We start from the raw sequence: 21,654 nt of genomic DNA on the forward strand, positions 1-21,654 counted from the left end.
GACTCACTTAAAAAAACATTATTTCATAGTTAAAACATGAAAAACAAACTGGCAAGTAAGAGAAAAGTGTATTATGGCTATGTAAAGAAGTAACAAAAATAATAACTCATTTCTTAATAGGAATTAAACAAAAAATGCACACATTCAATTCACAATGTTGATACAAATGGCAGATAAATATATGAAGAAATACATAGCCTCATTGGAATAAAAGGAATGCATATTTAAAGCATAACAAAATACTGGTATTTCCACTTACCCGATAGTAAAGGTGAATAAAATATTAACTCCAGTGGTAGCTTGAGTACATAAAGACATCGTACTCTAATCTTCTGTTCACAAGAGTACAGTTTTTAGTCTTTCTGGAAAAGAGTTTGGTTATATATACCACATTTTAAGTGTTACACTGTTTACTTACCCATGTTAGTAATTACATAAGAATTTATGCTAAGGAAATAGTAGAATAGGGGCATAAAGATGCATGCATAAGACTGATCATCATAGCATTGTTGGTACTGAGAATAAACTAGAAGCAACCAAGGTTATCATTCTCTGGGAGTTGGCAGAATACCATGTGGTACACTCATAAAATGGGTATTATTTAGCTACTATAAATGATAAGTAAAAGTAATAGTTTCTTTTTCAAATACTTTCCCCTTTACTTCCCTCACAGCATACCTATATTTTCCTCTAATGTCTCTGAATTTTGCCCTTGTTTGAAAGTTCATTCTTCCCAAACTAGTAGATAAATTCTGGATCTCACAAAGTTCTACCCAAGATTCACTTCCTTTTTCATACTTTCTCCTTTGATCATATATGTTTTTTTCAAACTGTGGGTGCTGACCCAATCTTGAGGCATGAAATCAACCTAAGGAGTAATAACCAACATTTTCAACATTTATTGCAAAGGATATAGCATGGACAAAGCTAGAGAAATGGTGGTTTGTTTGAGGAATTTCAAGAAGTTCTGTAAAACTGAACTGTTCATTTGGACAAGTTCTAGGATTTAAACCTGCTGAGAAAGGCCATGGAGGGCATTGTATGCTGTGCAAAATGGGTAGTATTTTATCCTGAAAATGATGAAGGGACAGTGGTATTTTAAAATGGCTTTTATTGAGGAATTTAATATACTTGACTCTTGTAAGCAGGAAGAACAGTGCATATATATTCCATTTACTGGAAATGTAAATAAGACATTCTAACATATCCTGATGAATAGGGTGATATCCAGGCTCACCAAAACATCTCCGCAGAGACTGGGCTTATATCAATAATCTATTGGTATTCTATTCAAGCAGCTAGTCACCATAATATTCATCTTTGTTCTTTCAGGGTTGTTGTATTTGTACCACCTATCTGTGATCTTTACTATTAAATTAGAAGCCCAGAGTATGTGTGTCTGGGTCACAGATAAAAGTATTCATCTTATCCTGTACAGTGTTAACTCTGAAGCCAAAGCATCAAATTATTATGGTAATCCTCATATTATTTGGATTCAGTAAAGTCCAATGTTACCTTTTAAAGCAGTTGCTATATTAGATTGGTTATAAGACGCTGTGAACTTGGACTTCACATTTTTCTTGAAGCCATCTTTAGAAACCCCATAAAAGCTTGCTTTTCATTTTGTGTCCTTAAGTTTTAGTCAGTACTATGCTCATAGTGAGTCCACAGCAGGGATGAAGGAAAGCTTTCTGGAAAAGAAAAACTTATCTGAAAAGCCTAAGCAAATTAATTTTCTCCTACAATGTTTGTCATAGAAGTAAATTTAACTATGACTAAGCAGTGCAGAAATAGAGTTTGTCAGTTTATCATTGTCTTATTTTTTCATATCTTTAACAATGTTCGAATAAATTCTAAAATGTGTTACACACGCCCTGACTTATTAAGTGTAATATTCTGTAGTCAAACAGATAGCTTCCATCTTTTCTTGATGATTCAGTCACCATTATAGTTTCACAAATCATAATAATTCCTTAAATTTATGTAATGCATTATACTAAATAGGTATAAGTTAAATTACTTGAATAATGTGAAATTACATATTTATGTTATCAAGTCTTAAAATAGTTGAAGCTATTAACTCTACATTTAATAGCCTTATCCTTCAACATTTTGGGATTCTTGAATCTACTTTTTAGGTTTTCTGCCTTCCAAGTCTTATGGGATTCTTTCTTTTAGTGCTGTAGGTGATATGGCTTTCTCAAATAATGCCTTTCCTTGTAAGGAAAAGGCAGTGACTTTTGTGTGTAAAACAGAAAGACATTTTGATAAATGTCCATTTGAAATGTCATCTCACTGTTTTTTATTTTGTTTTTTTTTTTTTTGAGCCTTAGGGTCTGATTGCCTATCAATACATTTTTTTGTTTTGTTTTGTTAGCATCTTCAGGGTCTGATTAAGAAGAAAACGTAGCAGACACATGGAAAGGGGAAGAAGAGTCCTCAGCTTGAGAAGGGAAAATGAAAGGATTATACAAGGTTTGATCCAGTGCCTATCATTCTTATATGTATATAGTGTGATACCAAAGAAAAGACAAGACAAAGGGGAAGAAGACTCAGGAGCATGAAGAATAGAAATAAAAAGATTATACAAGGTTTGATCTTATATATAAAAAAAAAGCAACCAGTCAGTGAAAGAACAAGTTAATAAAAAGCAATCTTAACTCCATATTTATTGAACACCTAATAATCTTTTAGGTTTTTAAGGATTTCCCCTTAAAATGTCTCTAAGTTTATTATTTTTAGACTCCCACCTATTTCCCTATTATTGCTGGCTGCTGTGTCTGTCTTCCTAGTGACCTTTAAAAGAGGATCTAAGAGCTGAGAAAGACTCAGATGGAAGTAAGCCCAGATAATGGCAGCAAAGATGAGTCCCCGGAGGCCATTCTTTGGATTCAAAGAAGAGCCGGAGGGGAGGAGGGGTGACCTGGAAACTAAACTAAGATCCAGAAGTGAACCCAGACAATTAAATCTTGCAGAAGGTCCCTTGGTGATTTCCCTAAAAATATATCAGCTGTCCTGTTATTTTAAGCCACTTAGGCATGAAAGCAGACTGTATTCTAGTACCTTTCTGAGCTAAGGAACAAAATTTCCAGAAGGGGAGAGGAAAACAGAAATACTCTCAAATATTTTACGGAAGAGTAATCGTAGCTATTTTAGACTCTATTTGCCTTTGGTTAATTATGTGCTACTGTTTTTTTTGTTTTTGCTTTTTTTTCCCTTCTCTTCCAGGAGAATAGTCTCACCCAACTTCAAATTAACTTTATTTTTTTTTAAAGATTTATTATGGTAAGAACACTTAACATGAGATCTATTCTCTCAACAGATTTTAAGTGTAAAGTACATTGTAGTTGACTGTAGGTACAGTATTTTACAGACGGTCTCTGGAGCTTGTTCATCGTACTTTACCGAAACTATATGCCCAGTGATTAATAACTCCCCATTTTCCTCTTCCCCCTAGATTCACATTTTACATAAACAATTCAAATCCTTGCCTTGTGTGCTATGCTGGACACCTAACTTCATTGTTTTAATTATTTGATCAGTCTTTCATGAATATCAGATAAAGTGCCCAGTAAAAACCTGACAGATCATCCATGTCCTTAAATATTAGTGGTCTTCTTGTAAATAAAATAACCTGTGTTAGGTTAAGATGAATTAAAAATAAAGTCAATTCCCAGAAAGTTCTCCATCTAATAAGAAAAATAATGCATGCATATTAGAAACAGCTAAAATAGAAAAATAGTAGGAGGGGCTCAGATAAAATCTTTTGACTCTGGACCATCCATTGTCTATTCTCATTTTCCTAGTAATAGACCATGGGGCTTTTCCTTATCTTCCTTATATGGCTAGCTAGGTCAACAGTGATACCTCCTTCATACAGGTGGGTAGATCCAGAAAGCTTGCTGACTCCTTTTTTTCCAGAAAAAGTTCTGACATGCTCTGGCTTGGATCAGATGAGTTTCACCCTCTAGAATTGAGTCCAACAGCTTATATGGGGAATTGGATGCTGTGATAGCTGTCTTTAGAAAAGTCAGTGGTTTGCACACTTTTGGATTTAGTTAATCATTGGAGTATACATCTCAATAGCAAATATCTTTTTTTTAGAATTTGACCAGAAAGACTAACTCTAGGGAGTTTATATTTTATCTTTAAAAAAAATAGATTTTAGCACTTTTAGCTCACCATATTCAACATTTTAGATCATTTATATACTTGATTATCAGAAAAAACAATATTGGCAGATAGAAAGTTGAATTCCTCTGTCTTCTCTCTGTCTACCCCAGTGGGGCTGCTAGCCAGCTTTCTGGTATTCACATGGGGGGAAATCTCATTTCCTGATTGCACTTGGTTTCTGTCAAGCTGAATATGCTTTCATTTTGACACCTACATTCTTCCTCTAAATTTCATGCCATTTGCATGGATATCTGGGTATATATGGGAAATCTTTGACTTATTCTATCTACACTATTGCAGAATTAATTATTTCTACACTGGCTCTGGGTACAATGGGAGCACTGAGCGTTTGAGGAAAGAGAATTTGTTTTTAGACCATTCTTCTAGAGTTAAAGGAATTAGTCACGATAGAAAATTTCCTTTTAGGTTTATATTTATTTAAATAATCTGACATTGGTGAATGGTAGCATGTGGGATAAATGTAGAAGAAATTCTTAACAGTGTTTTTATCCTGGATGCCAACATCATAGAATATATTTTAATTAGCTTTTTTATACCTTTAGTGCTCTCTAAATGATACCCTGTTCCACATAAAACTTGCCCTTCTCACCATCATTTTTGATGTAGCTGTCCTCCAATCTGGTTGGACTTACGGAATTAGAGGGTTAAGTTTTTTCTATTCAAAGAACTTAGTAACAAAAGAAAACAAATCTAACTCACGTGTCTTGAGGAAGAAGTTTTCCTTCTTGCTCTTTTCAATGAATGTTTTACCTATTTCCAGAAAATGTAGACTTACACCTTCTAGTTTCTGATTTGTTAAAATATATTAAGAGGTACAAATGACATAAAAAAAAAAAAGTCCTCATCAGATTAGTGAAGTCACATGCAAAATAAAAATCAGAAGTGGTTACCTGGGGTCATATTAGGAGAAAAATTTACTACAAAGATGTCATTGTGTGGATAGATTCAGATACAAGGTAAAGGTGAGCCCTTAGTTTTGGTAATGAGATTCTGACACAGTCACTCGAGCTATGAATTTGGTGAGTGGGGCTGTGGATTTCCAGATTCTTGTTGACTAATGAAAAATATTCTTCCCCTAGCTTATATTCCAAAGTCAACTGCCTTGAACTTTGTGGACTACAGGCTGTCATCACATTGCTCCTTCATATAGCACAGTTGATTAAGCTTCATGCTAAATAAAGCATCCTATGAAAATGTCCTGTCTCTAGAATACTTCAAGTACCACTCAATCCTGTAAATTTCTGTCCTAGCCAATACTTTCCTTTATTAGCTTTCCTAGAATGGTCCACTTTGGTGAGACTCAAGAGTGATTTTTTTTTAATATTTAAAAAAAAAAAACAGTTAACTTATTGGAATACCTGGGTGACTCAGTCGATTAAGCATCTGACTTCGGCTTGGGTCACGATCCCAGGGTTCTGGGATTGAGTCCAACATCAAGCTCCTTGCTCAGAGGGGAGCCTGCTTCTCCCTCTCCCTCTGCTGCTCCCTTTGCTTGTGCTCGCTCTCTCTCTCTCTCTTTCTGACAAGTAAATAAATAAAATCTTAAAAAAAAACAATTAACTTATCATTCCCCCCAAACTATAGAACTAGCTTAAGAACATAGAAAATATGTTATTTCCTACATAAAAAGAAGATAAGCTCAAAACATACCTTTTCTATCTCTAATTAAATCCTTTCCACTTGTGGAGAAAGCCAAAAGAAACATTTTTTTATGATGCGTTCCACATTTTACCTGGCTCTTTTTCTTTGGACAGGAACCTGATTAGGCTAAGGATTTTGAAATTAGTATAGAAGTCAGATTATTCATGTGTTTTTAGAACCAACCTCTTAGGGACATGTGGGTGGTGCAGTCAGTTAAGCATCCAACTCTTGGTTTCGGCTCAGGTCATGATCTCAGTGTCATGAGATCGAGCCCCACATCAGGCTCTGCGCTCAGCGTGGAGTTTGCTTGAGATTCTCTCTCCCTCTCCCTCTCCCTCTGCCTCTCCCACTCATGCTCTCTCTCTCTCAAATAAATCTTAAAAAAAAAAAAAACAACCTCTTAATTCTACCATAAAATCCAATATTACAAATATATAAAAGTACCTTGTCCTCTTCAGCCTTATATTGTCCCATCCTAGCGTTTGCTGTTAAGCTTTCAGTCACATGGGCCTTGTTTCAACTTCTGATGCTCATTTGTCTCTTCACTCATGCATTCTGTTTCTTGGTCTTTGTATTTACTCTTCCCTCTTTCTGGATTGTCATGCCCCAGTTGTTCGAATAGCTGCTTCTTCATTTTATTCAGAACTAGACTCAAATGTAATCTACATGAAACATACTATCCTCTCCCCACTATCTAATTACTTCACTGTGTTTTATTATTTCACAGCACTTAACACTATCTAGGCTGTGCTGTCCAGTGTAATAGCCACTGCCCACATGTAACTCCTTAAATTTGAAATTGTTAAAATAAATAAAATGAAATTGAAAATTAAGTTTCTCAGTCACAGTAGCCATATGTCAAGTGTTCCGGAGCCACATGTTGCCAGTGGTACTGAATAGTGTAGCTCAGATCTAGAACGATTATGCTCAGGTATTTATTTTTCTACAATGCTGGCTCTCCGTGTATACTTCTCCCACCTTTTGTTTTGCTTCTCTCAACTGGAATATAAACCCCAGGAAAAACTGAGCTTGTTTATCTCCTTCACTGGTGTTTCTGCAAGCCAGGAGCAATGTCGCAAATAATAGATTCCTGGTGAACGTTTGCTCAATAAATAATTAATGAATATTAAATAAAGAGCAGAAGGAATGGCTTTCAAATGTGCTGTTCCAGAGTAGTGTTCAACATTTAGAAGGATGTTTCTCAATATTCAACTGACTTAACAGGGGGAAAAAAAAAAAACCTATGCTATAATTCACTTTGTTTAGTTTAATTTTGACCTGTTTGTCTTGGAGGATTCGTTAAAAAGTAGCATTTTCAGGGCACCTGGGTGGCTCAGTTGGTTGAGTGGCCAACTCCTGATTTTGGCTCAGGACATGATCTCAGGGTCATGAGATTGAGCCCACATCGGGCTCTGTGCTCAGTGGGGAGTCTGCTTGAGGATTCTCTCCCTCTACCCATCCCCCACTAGTGCACATGCATGCGCTCTCTCTCTCTAAAATAAATAAGTCTTAAAAAAAAAAAAAGTAACATTTCCTAAATAGATGTTCTGTGGATATTTTGCTGAGTTTATCTTTGATATTATACCCACTTAGGGGCGACTGGGTGGCACAGTTGGTTGAGGGTCTGAGTCTTGGTTTCGGCTCAGGTCATGATCTCAGCATCATGAGATCAAGCCCCATTTCAAGCTCCATGCTTAGTGGGGAGTCTGCTTGAGTTACTCTCTCCCACTGCCCCTCCCAACCAGCATACATTCTCCCTCCCTCCCTCTCTCTCCCTGTCTCTCAAATAAATAAATCTTTAAAAAATAATATACCCACTTATAAAGCATTATAACAACATCCCTCTCCAGGTTAAAATCCTCAGAGTATCTTAATGTTTTATTATTGTCATTGGTTTGATTTGGTTTGGTTTTTAATCATTTTCTGGCTATAAGTAAAGCTGGGCATCTTATGCTTGTTAGTTATTTGTAATTTCCCCTGTCTAGGTTGACTTCTTAACTCCTTCCAAAGGTTCCCATTAGACTGAGGAAGGAGTTTTTGTTGTTGGTTGTGTTGTTTTAAGGAAACCAAGAATAGAATATTGTTGGGTGTTATGGACTGAATGTTTTTGTTTCCTTAAAATTCATATGTTGAAGCCCTAACCCCCTCATTCAGTGGTATTTGGAGATGGGCCTTTGGGAGGTAATTAGGGATAGGTGAGGTCGTGAGGGTAGAGCTTCTTGAGGGGATTTGTGCCCTTACAGGAAGAGACACAAGAGGGCTTCCTTGCTCTCACTTTCTCTGCACACACACAAAGAAGAGAACTTGTGAGCACATAGTGAGATAGGAACCAACTACAAACCAAGAGAAGAGACCTCAAAATGAAACCCACCTTAATGACACTTTGATCTTAGACTTCTAGCTTTTGGAACTGTGAGGAAATAAGTTTCTGTTGCTTATATCACCCAATCTGTGGTATTCCCTTATGGCTGACTTAGCTAAGACACTGGGGAAAGAGGGAGGAAAAGAGGGAGGAGAGAGGAAGGATCCAGGCCCATATCCCAGACCCAACCTGATCATCTTTTCTCTAGAAACCCTTTCCCCTTGCACCTCCCTCCTTAGAGACAAATCTGTTGTTTTAGGGTCACACTTCTTTCCTGAGGAAAGTTAACTTCCCTTTAATCATCTATCTAGAGAAACATAACCTAAAATGGAGAATCTTTGCTCCTGACCTTGATCCTCTTTTGGAGCCGACTTGAAGACAAAGGATAGAAGAAGATAATACTCATTTCTCACTTCCTTATAACTTTTTATTTTGATACGATTGCACGCTTTAAAAGGTGCAAAATTCATACAAAGAACTACATGCCCTTTACCTAGAATCATCATTTGTGTACATTTTCTCTCATTTGCTTTATCATTCTCTCTCTCCACTCACATATATTAATATTAAAATTTTTGAGATAATATAATTTAACAGTAAATTGGGGGTAAATTGCAAACTTCATGTTCCTTTACATATAAATGCCTCAGCATATTTTTCCTAAGAACAAGGACATTTTCTTATTAATAATTAGAATTTTTAAAAAAGATTTATTTATTATTTGAGAGAAAGAGAGAGCACGAGCATGGTGGAGAGGGGCAGAGGGAGTGAGAGAATCCCAAGCAGACTCCCTGCTGAACACGGAGCCTGTTGCAGGGCTTGATCTCATAACCCTGACGTCATGACCTGAGCTGAAATCAAGAGTCGGAAGCTTAACCAACTGAGCCACCCAAACTCCCCCATAATTAGAAATTTTTAAAAAGTATATAGTTTAATATGTAAATATCATATCAATTTTTAATTTAAAAAATTAATTTAACATTTTGTACTAAATTAAATTATATACAGTTAACCCATGAACAACATGGGTTTGAACTGTGTGGGTCCACTTATATGCAGACTTTTTACAGGGTAGTACTGTAAATGTATTGTGTTCCTTATGATTTTCTTAATAACATATTTCTCTAGCTTTATTACATACTGCATTCATATAATACATATAACATACAAAATGTGTGTTAATTGGCTGTCTATGTTATTAGTAATGATTCTGGCCAACCCTGTGGGGGGTTAAATTAAGTTTTGGGGGGAGTCAATAATTATACATGGATTTTTAACTTTGAGGGGATTGGCGGCCCTAACACCCACATTTTTCAATTGTCAACTTTATACAACTTATATAATAATAAAATAATTGTGTAGTTACAAATATCAAGAACTTTAACATTGATACAACAATATTATCTAATCCACAGTCTATATATAAATTTCATCAATTTTACCTCTAATATGTCTTATGTTTTTTTCCCCTAAATCCACCATCCAATCGAGGATCATGCATTGTATTTGGTTGTCATGTCTCTTTATTTTATCTTAATCTGGAACATCTCCTCAGGTCTTATTTGTCTTTCTTGACCTTGACATTTGGGACATTATGAAGAATAAATTCTAAAATGTTTGACATTTTGTTCTATTAGTGCGTTCACTAGTCCATTTGTCTTACAGTCAAAATTCGAAACCTCTCCTAAGTTAAACCCTTTCCTTTTATCCAACTCAGGCCTATTTTTTGACGGGATGCCAATAGTGTGGAAGGGAGACGCTCAGCTCATCTTCTGCTCTCTCCTCTGTACTTCTTTACTTTTCCTTTCATTGCTTTCCATCCTTACCCAGCTACCTCTTGTTCTTGACTTCCTTCAAGTTAGCAGTGGGGAGAGGTGAGACGCGGGCAGTAGCAAAAGCCGTACTTCACTACCATCCTGGGGTTAGCGTTACTCCTCGGTGGGCCATACTGAGTTCAGACAGATTCTAGTGGAGCTGATCTGTCGTCGTCAGAGATTCCTCACTAGAGCTCCTGACTACAACAACATTGGCCTCTTGCTGGCCACGTAGGACGTGTTCTCAGCTTCCGAGTGTGATGAGTACATCTCTATCTTCTCTTTGCGGATGTCTCCTTGCTCCTGGATGAAGTTTTCTCAGTCCAGTATTCTTTTGCATGGCTGACATTCATTTACTCCATGGAAAACAAGCATCTTCCCCTCTGTTGTCTTTGGAAGCACAGCTGGTTTCTAATATGGTTGCTTATTCTTCCTGTAGAGCTGAGCAGGCAATTGCATTAAGTTTCTCTTAAAATATTTTGGGGCTATGAGTCAGAAACATAATCCCCAAACTCTAAGAGACACATATCAAGCTTTCAGCATGTTCCATTGGACTCTCTCTCACCTGACTAGAGGTGAAGGGAAGTAATCTTCTCCCTTCCTTCCCCCAAGGGGATCAGAAAAAAAAATACCATTCACTTCAACTACTCCAAAGAAAAGAGCAATTTAATATTTCCGACATCTATCTTTCCTCCCTTCCTTCCTTCCTCCCTTCCTCCCTTCCTTCCTTCCTCCCTTCTTTCTTTCCTCCCTTCTTGCCTTCCTTTCCTTCTTTCTTTCTTTTTCTTTCTTTCTTTCTTTCTTTCTTTCTTTCTTCCTTCCTTCCTTCCTTTCTTCCTTCCTTCCTTCTTTCCTTCTTTCTTTCTAGAGAGGGGAGAATGGGGGCAGGGGCAGAGGGAGAGAGGGAATCTTAAGCAGGCTCCACACTCAGAGTGGAGTTTGACAGAGGGCTCAATCCCAAACCATGAGGTCATAACCCAAGCCAAAATCAAGAGTCAGACGTCAACCGACTGAGCCACCCAGGTGCTCTGACGTGTATCTTTTATAACCTTCTTTAACCTATGCTCTGGAAAGGAACGTTGGTCTGAATGTCACAAGACCCAACTTGGCCACATACTTTGCATGCCCTACCTGGGGTCGAGCCTTGCACTTTGGAATGTGGGAGTACATGCTCTGTTGTTTTGTTCATTGCTTTTGGGGGCTTTAGTAAAAACTGAAATAGAGCCCCATGTAACATCCAGTATAGTGATTAGTTCTTCCAGAGGCAATTCAACAAATCTTTGCAGCTTCTGTCTTGTTAGAGAGAAAAACAAACATGAAGTTTAACTTTCTAATGGGATATCCTTGTACATGAGTAAGAATACTAAGACTAATAACCCTAATAGTCTGGCATATCACATTTGTGCACTTTAACTGAAAGTGTAAAAACATCCTGTGAGACTTTCTGTATTTTTAAAGATCATTTGGTTACACTACTATTATAGTTACTTCTCTGCATAGATGACAGGAGAATTTTCTCTCAGGCTTTAATGCCAAAAATAATTAGACTTTTCCTAAGTAGCAGATTTTTTTTAATATTATGAGCACTGCAATTGAATGTTTTTCACTTGTGATGACCACTGTACTTACTGGAGCTAATATATAGTTTTCATGTCTAGAAAATGTGCAAAATCCACAAGATACATGCTTTGTCTATATTTACAATCTAGGCTTATTTTATTTCTCTTTCCTTCTTTTATCTTTCTTTGAATTTCTTCACTTTTTCTTCACTTACAGTCAGCGTTTAAAAAAATCCTTTTTGCAACAAAGTATGCATAAAATTATTGAGAGGATAGATATTAATATTTTATTTCCTATCAGGGAAAGACCTCATTTCCATTTTCCGCATGCTTTAGGGACAAGGATAAGATCATTTTAAAGTATATAAAAGCTAAGTGTTCTTAAATATCCTTTAGAGTGGTTGGGGAATCATTTAAAATACGACAAGACAAATCTGTAATAACTAGGAAATTTTTGTATCTTTCTTTAGATGACAAACTCTAAAGAAACAAGCTTTCTTTTTCATGGTTTTAAACAGCTTCAGCTGATAGTTTAACAGAGCCACAGGGGCGGCTGGGTGGCTCAGTTGATTAAGCATCTGTGTCTGCCTTCGGCTCAGGTCATGATCCCAGGGTCCTGGAATCGAGTCCCCATGTCAGTGGGGAGTCTGCTTCTTCCTCTGTCTCTGCCCCTCCCCCCACTCATGCTTGCTCTCTCTCTCTCAAATAAATAAAATCTTAAAAAAAATAAACAGTTCTACAACCATAACTGCAGCGGACACCAAAAACTGTGAGGGCCACCCATTTAAGAGGTCCATGGTTGAGCCATGTGCAGTGCAGAGGAACAGAAGCAGAAATTATACTGCACACTTACCTGAGCTTAAGAGAGAAGGGCCCTCTGTAGATGAGTTTGAACACCAATAAATTTACAACGAATTAATAAGACTGAAACCTACACATGGATTATTGTTTGTTTGCTCATTTTTTAAAATTTTGGTGATAATTATGCCGTGTGTGTGTGTGTGTGTACACATCTGTGTCTGTGTTTATGGTTGTCTTAATAGGCTTGTTGGGCTTTTCAAAGCGGACCTAGCAATTGGCTGTGTCTGGTATCTGATAATCTTTGAAAAGGGTTAATTCAATTATTACATTTTTACTTGAAGCCTACATCACAGATTTACACACAGCAGAAAGCAAGACTGTTACTGTTTTATTTTCAGTGTTGAGTGCGTATTTGATTCGTTTCAATGTTATTAGAAAATTAATATGGCATTATTTCTCTGATGATATTTCCCATTATATTCACTATAGAAATGAGGCTAGTAATGCCAGCTCATTCAAAGAATATAGCTTCAGGAATGAAGGTTTGTTTTGTGTTTTTTTTCCCCTTCATATTGAAATGGTAGTTTTCTAATAGAAATACTGAATGTTGTGTATTCAAATATCTTTAAAGGAATAGTTAATTCAGAATTGAGTGCAAAGGAGCTGCAGAAGATTATTCATCCATGTAGATACAATTATACTGTGGTAGATAATGGATTTGTGTTATTCTTAATGTCTATACATGGCTACAGTGGAGACTGAAGTTGTTTTTATAACTGTTCAGTACATTGAACGAAAGAAAAGTATGACAGTAGAAAGCATCTGATAAATTAAATGTGACATGTTTTTTATCCATATAAAATGGTTTCTGAGCAGCTGGTAATTGTGAATATTTTAGCAGTCTTTTTTGATGTGGAATACTTCTTCCGTGTTCAACACTAATGAGTTGTGAGTCGTACTTCATCAAATTGACAGTTTCCTTACTTTTGTAAATAGGAATGTGATACACCTTGTAAAAGCTGGTAAAAGATACTCAACTCACCATGTAAGCACATGGCATTTTCTCTTTTGTCCTCTCTTTCTATGTTTTACCACCAACTTTCCTCTAAGGGAAGATACGATAAAGGCTAGCATTCACAGGGTGCTTAATAAATTCCAGCATCATGCCAGGTACCATAATATATACTCTCCACTGGATAATTATTACAGCTAAAATCAGCTCAAAGAAAACAATGAAACTGTGAGTTGGCTAAAATAGTAAATGAGTGCACCAAGAAATTGCAGATTCTTTAAAGTGTTTTCATATGAAATGCTTGTCTTTGTTGTTGTTCTTAGTATAGTTTACTTTTAGAAAGTAAAAGATACCTTACATTCCTCCAACTTTTATGAACCCTTAAAGAATATTTTTACACTGCTAGTCTTTGTAATAATCCTGTGAAGTAGGAAGTTTATGCACTATTCTCATTTTATAGGTGAGGGAAGTGACTTAGGGAGGAGTATGAGTCGCAGAGTGGGACCATAGTGCAGATTCTAGTGCTTTAATATATAGTATTATTTTTACTAAGTGATAGAAATTAATCCAACTGTACTAGTAACATGGAAGCTCTAGAACAAGAATTATCCAAAGAAAACTAAAGATGTTAAAATCAATTAATCAAGAAGTATTTTTTAACAGTGTAACAGCCTGAAATTGGCTGTGGTACTGGAATGAAAAAAACAAAAAACAAAAAACATCTTGAACTGGTTATTATTATTTGCAGTATTAAGTTAATTCTTTCTCTGGGGGAACATTATACATTAAGACTTCTAGTAAAACAAGCACAGAATGGTAAGCTTTGAGTGGGGATGAAACTCTGTGTTCAGCTAGAATAGCTGAGCGAGTGCAGCTACTGCTAACCTTCCAAATCAACCAGCCCTCTTTGGTCTGTTTTATACTTCAGGATTCTACATCATATTACCCTGAAAAAAAGAGGTCCAATGCCAACTAACACATTGCCGGACCACTAATCATCCATATCTTCAGGAAAACTTCCAGTAATAATTTAGACTCTCACTAATAGACTTAATAATGATGACAACTTATGCTTTTAAAAGAAGGTGACTGGGCGCCTGGGTGGCTCAGTTGTTAAGCGTCTGCCTTCGGCTCAGGTCATGGTCCCAGGGTCCTGGGATCGAGCCCCGCATCGGGCTCCCTGCTCAGCGGGAAGCCTGCTTCTCCCTCTCCCACTCCCCCTACTTGTGTTCCTGCTCTCGCTATGTCTCTCTCTGTCAAAAAAATAAATAAAATCTTTAAAAAATAAATAAATAAATAAAAGAAGGTGACTGTTTTCCAAGGAATTTCACTTTGATGCTTCTGAAAATATGTCATAATTGGTAACCCCCATATCCTTTCCCAAACAAGGGCCTCAAAATTCTAAATAGCATAAAATAAACCTCTTTTATAAAGATACTGATGAGCTCACAGATAATTAAGGGACATCCTCAGAAGCTAAATACCCAAAACCAGGGTGGGTCAGACATGATTGAAGGTGAGGTGAGCCCACGGTTAAGGCAGAATTGAGGTCAATCTCACTCCAGAGGCTTGTGATTTCCCATTTGCCCATGTGAACAAAATGGCAGCTTAGTCTACTGCATAAATGTGAACTACCAAAAGACTGTCACCTAGATAGACAAGAAAACAATTTCTTTATCAGCATGGGGAAATGACAAGGAAACTTGCAGTTAGCTGAAATCCACTTTTGGCTTTTCTAGTCCTGCTTGCAGGAAGACTTAATGCAAGTCTTGTGCTTCTCCATGAAGTCACTCCTTTACTTTATAAGACAGGTATCATGTCTCTGCAAGCCTTGGTTTTTCTAGACTAAACATTACCATTTTCTTCAAATATATTTAGGTGGCATGGTCTTTAGTATCACAAAATCACATTAACCTTCTTCTTGGTTAAACATGCAGGTTAGCATGTAGAAATTCTGTGTTCAAACTCTAGCTCTTTGAATCCAATTTCCTTGACTCTAAAATTGGGATAATTGAGACATAAATGAGGTTGGTAGACATATAAACCAGCTGTAAAGAACACTATTGTTTAGATACATTTCACTGTATCTTAAAGTCACTATTCATATCACTATGCATAATAATAAATATCCATCATTTGAAAATTGTTGAAAGTAGAGTTTTTAGAGTCAGCCTTGGGTTTTTGAGTTACAACTCTTAACATTAACTTCTATGGGAACCTGGAAAATTCACTTAGTATCTTTTCCCTCAGTTTTCCCATGTGTAGCATATGGTAGACAATAATAGGTCATACTTCATACAATTGTAATGAGGGCTTAATTAAATTACACATTAAATTAATGAACACAGAGCATGGCACATATTAAAGATTAGATGTTATTATTGTCATCGTGACTATACAGGTGACAAAAATATTGTTAATCAGATTGTTAATCAGATGCATTGAATCAAATGAAATATAAACACACACACACATACACACACACACTAAAGTTGATATAATTTACTTATGGGTAGCTACACTGTTACTCAGGAAACCATTACACTGAAAATAATAAAAAGATAAAAAGATAAGAGTCAATTACAAGCCAGGCAAATTCACATTAGCAAAAATTGTTAAGAACACCTTGACAGTGAGGGAGGGTGCAGAACCTTGTTTAAAATATATTTATATATATCTCAAAAAGCATGGTCCTCCCAAATCATTTAGTGTGAGAATAGCCAGGCAAAAACACGTTAATTGCTGTGAAGGGATCAGCACACAGATAACAGAGGAATATTTAATACCTTTCACATAAAATGAACATTAACAAACTGAAAGCTTTAACATTTAAAGGTGTGAGTTTCCATTGTCTAAAGAAATCATTGAAGTAGGTGTTTATTTCCAAATGATGATGGATAAGTCAAGGGTTTGTGTAATTGCTTACCGAACAGATAAATGTTTGACCTAGACTTCATATGCCAGTTACTCTTAAATGTGGTACAGCGGAATCCAGCTAGCCAAGGTAATGCAGATTCATTTCATGTCACTTCTGCGTGCCTGGGTAATATTTTGTTTAGTCAAGTTGTGCTTTACTTTGGCTTTCTTTGGTATATCAATATGTTACAAAAAAAAAGAAAAGAAATGGACTGGGTAGGAAAATCTGATGAAGCAGGTGTTTTATCCTATCTGTAATCACTATATATAATATGTGGACAAGCAAAAACCCTTTAGCTTTTTCTACTGTTTGGAATTGGAAACAGGGTCACAATGGAAGTATGCAAATCTCTCAAATGCGTAGAAACTCTGCAAAGTGATGTAAAATGCTTAGCCATTTATTATTTGTTAGGCATCATAGGAGTAAAGAATTAAGTCACTCTACATTCAAAGTGGATCACAAATTCAGAGCTGTGAGTCCTGGCATTAAAGAATAACTTCTATCAAAGGCGTGTATTTTAAAGATTTCGTTCTATAGGTTACCTCTGAATGAAAATTCATGGGAAAATCCTCTCACAGAAAGGGATGAAGGATATTTACTGCCAGTAGGTTTATACTATTAACAAGTTATATTCACAGTGGTATGAAATATTAGTTCTGTCAGCTTCTTACAACTTATGGGACTTTTGCAAACCTTCAGCAATGCAGATAAGCATTGCTGTGCTCACTTGGAATATCGGATACCTCCTCCTTGCACTTTGAAAAGCAAATAGAGTACATACATTTATCAATCCTGACATTGATCCCCTTCGACATAGCTCAGCAAAGAATCACCTAAATAATACAGTATTGAAAAACTGGAAGGCCAAACAGAACAAGCAGTCTTCCATTTTATAATTGAAATATTTGATGGTATAAGTGAATTAAGTAATTCTATTCTTATTTAAAGTACTATTTTTCCTTTCTTAATTCCCCATCTCTAAAAGAACTGCATACAAACAGATGACTAACCACATTCTGGTATTTTGTTTATAGTTGAAAATAAAACAAAAACAACTTACATAAAAATTTAAATGTCATTGTACAGAACCTACACTGAAATACGGCAATTGGTTTATTGATCGTGCTTAGAAAAATCGCCAGTGTGTCTAATTTCACATTAAAATGACCAGTACTTCTTAAAGTTACAGTTTATCATTAAGAATGTGATCTTGAGTAACTGGAATTTCATTTTTTTTATATAAAGGCATTTGCCACAGTGGGAGGGGACTTTGAAATGGAATTTATTTTCTCTTCAGTTTGTATTTTATAGCACTTACAACCCCTGACCTCACAGAGAAGTACATGATTAAGTATAATACAAATTAACCTATTAAGGAAAGCTTGTAATTCTGACAGTTATTCAAGAAAAAAACATTTTGTTACATAAAAGTTAGAGAGCTATACTATTATTCTTCAAAAGAAATACTCTGTAACTATACTTTTAAATTTTAAATTTTTCTTTTTCTTCCTTAAAAAAAAAAAAAAAAGATTAACTTATTTAAAGTAGGATTGTCTGGGGCACCTGGGTGGCTCAGTCAGTTAAGCATCTGCCTTCGGCTTGGGTCATGATCCCAGGGTCCTGGGATCGAGCCCCGCATTGGGTTCCCTGCTCAGTGGGGAGCCTGCTTCTCTGTCTCCCTGCTACTCCCCTTGCTTGTGTCTCTCTGTCAAATAAATAAATAAAATCTTAAAAAAAAATAAAGTGGGATAGTCTGCTTACAAACTTTCAGGAGCCAGGCAGTGACATAAATGAGTGTCTCAGGTGAAGAATGTGTAAGATTTTGGCACCAACCTGGTTGTAGTTTAACCACTGTAACACTGGCCTCGTTATATTTCTATTAAAATTATTTGGGAAACAAATTATTTGGGAATATGCTTGTGAGGTTTACTGGGCTGAGTAGAGCCACCAACTAGAGCTTTCTGTTTAATGTTACTCAGGAAGATGCCCCTAGAGCCTGTTAGATCAGTGGTACTTGTATTCTTTAGGAAATATTAGCCTCTTCTCACAAAGACAGTTTGGAAAACCATCATCATAGAAGTGAAATAAAATGGCATCATTATTTCTCTACTAACAGATGTCTATGTCAGTCTTCCTGACCAATCCATACACACTTTATATTTACTCAGTATTATATTTTGGATACTTGAGTCTTTTCCTGTAAGTAATTAATGAACTTAGTTTGTTGAAATGGTATCACCTTCAAAGTAGTCTACATTGTTTTCGAATGTGACCAAAATCCCCTTTTAAAAGATCCTCCAGTATCTCCCTCTCATTTCCTCCTGTCTGTCCTCCTGCCAAGTTCTAGAATATAGAAGCACATTCATTCACTCACTCATCCACTACTGGAAATTAAGCACCAACAATGAGCCAGACACTGTGCTAGATGTGGTATTAAATATCAGTGAACCAGAAAGACCAATCCCAATTTTGGAGAACATGACAGAAGTTAGTGAGGGTGATTGACATTACCTAATAATTATAATTATGATGCATACACTATGCGCTAGTAGCAGTTTTTCAAATTACCTGTTACTACTTTACTTCTACCTGCCTTTCCCCCTGCGAAGCCTCCCTCAACCTTCCAACCTGAATTAATTTTTTCCTGTTTGGGCCTACCATTGTACCTTCCGTGCATTTCTATCTCTATCTCTATTTCTGTTTCACTTATCTGTAATTATGCTGAATGAAATGGCTTGATCGTTTGAGTGTTTCCATTCTGGACTGGAGTTTGTTAAAGTCACATACTCTATTGTGTCTTCCTTTGTAGCCACAGCCCTTGGGGGCATGGCTCCGCAGTAAGTATTCAGGGAATGTTTGAGGAATAAATACTACATTGCTCTTTAAAAAGCAATTGCTTTTTGTATCTTTTTAAAAATATATATAAATAAATATTTAAACAGATTGACTTCCAGCAACTGACTACATTTGCCGAGTTCAGATGATTTTACAACCTCAGATGTTTCAATCAGTGGTGTCAATGATTAACTGACAAGCTGGCTTTTTTTTTTATTTTATTATTTATTTATGTATTTTTTTAAGATTTAATTATTTATTTATTTTCAGAGACAGAGGGAGAGCACATGAGCAGGGTGGGGTGGGGGGTTGTGCAGAGGGCAAGGGAGGGAAGCAGACTCCATGTTGAGTGAGGGGCCAGAGGCAGGAGGGCTTAATCTCAAGAACCTGAGATCATGACCTGAGCAGAAACCAAGAGTCAGACTCTCACTCACTGAGCCACCCAGGCGCCCCCAAGCTGACCTTTCTTAAACAAAATTTTATTACTTATGTTGATTTCGTGTTGTAAATTATTATTGTGTATCATGTTATTGTAAATGTTTACATGTCATCATATTATAGTAGGGAAGTATTCTTGTTGTAGGGGAAACAGATAAATGACAATTTCTAATGTTTTTTCAGGCTTGGAATTTTTATGCCAAAATATTGATTTTATTGGACACTTGAAAATACAGTCCATAGCTTGAAAGTAAACATGTCAGAACACATAAGACTATTTACACAAATAGAAATTATAATAATAAGGAATTGACATTTATGAACTATTTTTATGAAATGAACATGTTTACTACCATAGTATTTTTAAGCCCCTGCATGTTATTATTAAGAACTCTAAGCTCTTGACTTCTTCGCTTTGTTGTCCTCTGCATTTCTTTTTCATCTTTTCATCTTTCTTGTGCAGATTCTATGCCCTGTCATTCTCTGCCACCCCATCAGGTCTGTGGCGTCTTTAACCTTTAAGGTTTGTCCTTCTTCCTCTAACCATTGGTGACTTTATTTTTTATCTACTCCTGCTTTATCTTTGATTCTGGTCTTCAGAGCAGCCATCCTAATCTATCATCTCAAAGGTAGAATATCTTGTCCCTTGTTGATTAATTAGAATCTGTTCCTATTTAATTTTGATCTAACTCATCCTTTTTTCTTTTCTCCAAAACTACTTTTTAACCTGTGGGTTCACATTAGTCCTAATCAAGGCAAAGGTACAGATCCCTGTTGGCTGTTGTCTGAGCCGAAAAGTATGCATAAACTGCATCCAAATACTTTAGTCCTTTAATCATTTGTGTCACTTAGCTTTGTCTGGAATTGTCAACTCTAGCTTCTCTACAGAGGATGAGGGTCTACTGATTCGCTTCTTAGGCTCTATTGCCAAAAGTACTTCTGAGTAAAGAACTCTCCATTTGGTATCTTTGTGCCTGGCCATCTTGTCAAAGGATGTGGTTTTTCCAGAGATTGATTGTGCTTTTTGAAGCTATGACTGAACTTGAAATTGCCTTGCATGCATTTATTTCCTATATCTTTTGTTTATTGTTACTCCATTTCAGTTCATCTTGCAAGAAATTATTGAATGTGCCACTGACATCCATCCTTCCCAGGCCATTTTGCAGCTAGATTGCCATGAGCCTAACTTTACAAAGCTGGTTATTCTACCCAATGAATTGTCCACTTAATGTACAAAATTATCTGGTTATAACTGATCAAATCATTGCACAACACCAGGCAATTAAACTGCCAGGAACTGTTGTTGCTTTATTGACCTTCAGCATTTGTCAGGAGTTCAGAGTAACAAGAAAACCATGTTCCAGCAGCTTCTCAGAGGTATTCAACTTAAATATTTAATCCAATCTTACAAATATTTATTGAGAATAAACTTGTTTACAGGTTCCTGGTAAATGGCAGAAAGTTATGGGCAAAGGTTTCCGGTGTGTGTGTGTGCATGTGCACGTGTGCTTGTTTGTAAATTAAGATAAGTGCAGAGTTAAGACAGTTCTGGTCCACTCACCTATGGTTAGAGTTGCCCTCACCTGCAGGTTAAATCCTGTCCAGTTTTTCAGGCAACCCTGGCACAGGCTGAGCCGGGAAGAGCAGGCTAACGCCATTGGTTTAGATTTGCTGCTTTATGCCTTGATATCACTGTGTCTGAGATTAGTCTCTAGGGACTCCCAGGTCCAAGAAGCAACCACTCAGAGGCCATATTTCCTGACTTCTCCTGGGTTTGCCTTCTTACCTAAGTTCGATCATATTTTCAAACTATATATAGAATGAGAACCAGGACCTAAAACACATATTATTTGGTTAGGATTCCAGGGACTCCGTTTAGTACTAGCCACCTGCTCCTGTCTGGGGTTAGGTCCAAAAATTAGGTGATTTACTTCAAACTATAATGTTGCCCCTTTCTTATCTGTATAACCACAACTTGTACTGGGAGAACTGTGCTAATCACTTACATAGATTATATCCAGTTCTCACAATAACATTGCATATTACAGTTGAAGAAAATGAACAAGCAGAATAGCTGACAT

At 36.4% G+C, this 21,654-nt stretch overlaps 1 protein-coding gene across 7 annotated transcripts in view; it reads left to right on the forward strand.

Annotated features, from left to right (window-relative positions):
• Positions 1-21,654, forward strand: part of RALYL (RALY RNA binding protein like) — an 817,889-nt gene that overhangs the window by 127,643 nt on the left and 668,592 nt on the right. The gene's annotated exons all lie outside the window — the stretch shown is intronic.

This window comes from Phoca vitulina, unplaced genomic scaffold (assembly GCF_004348235.1).
Source record: "Phoca vitulina isolate PV1807 unplaced genomic scaffold, GSC_HSeal_1.0 scaffold25, whole genome shotgun sequence".
Taxonomy (NCBI): domain Eukaryota; kingdom Metazoa; phylum Chordata; class Mammalia; order Carnivora; family Phocidae; genus Phoca; species Phoca vitulina.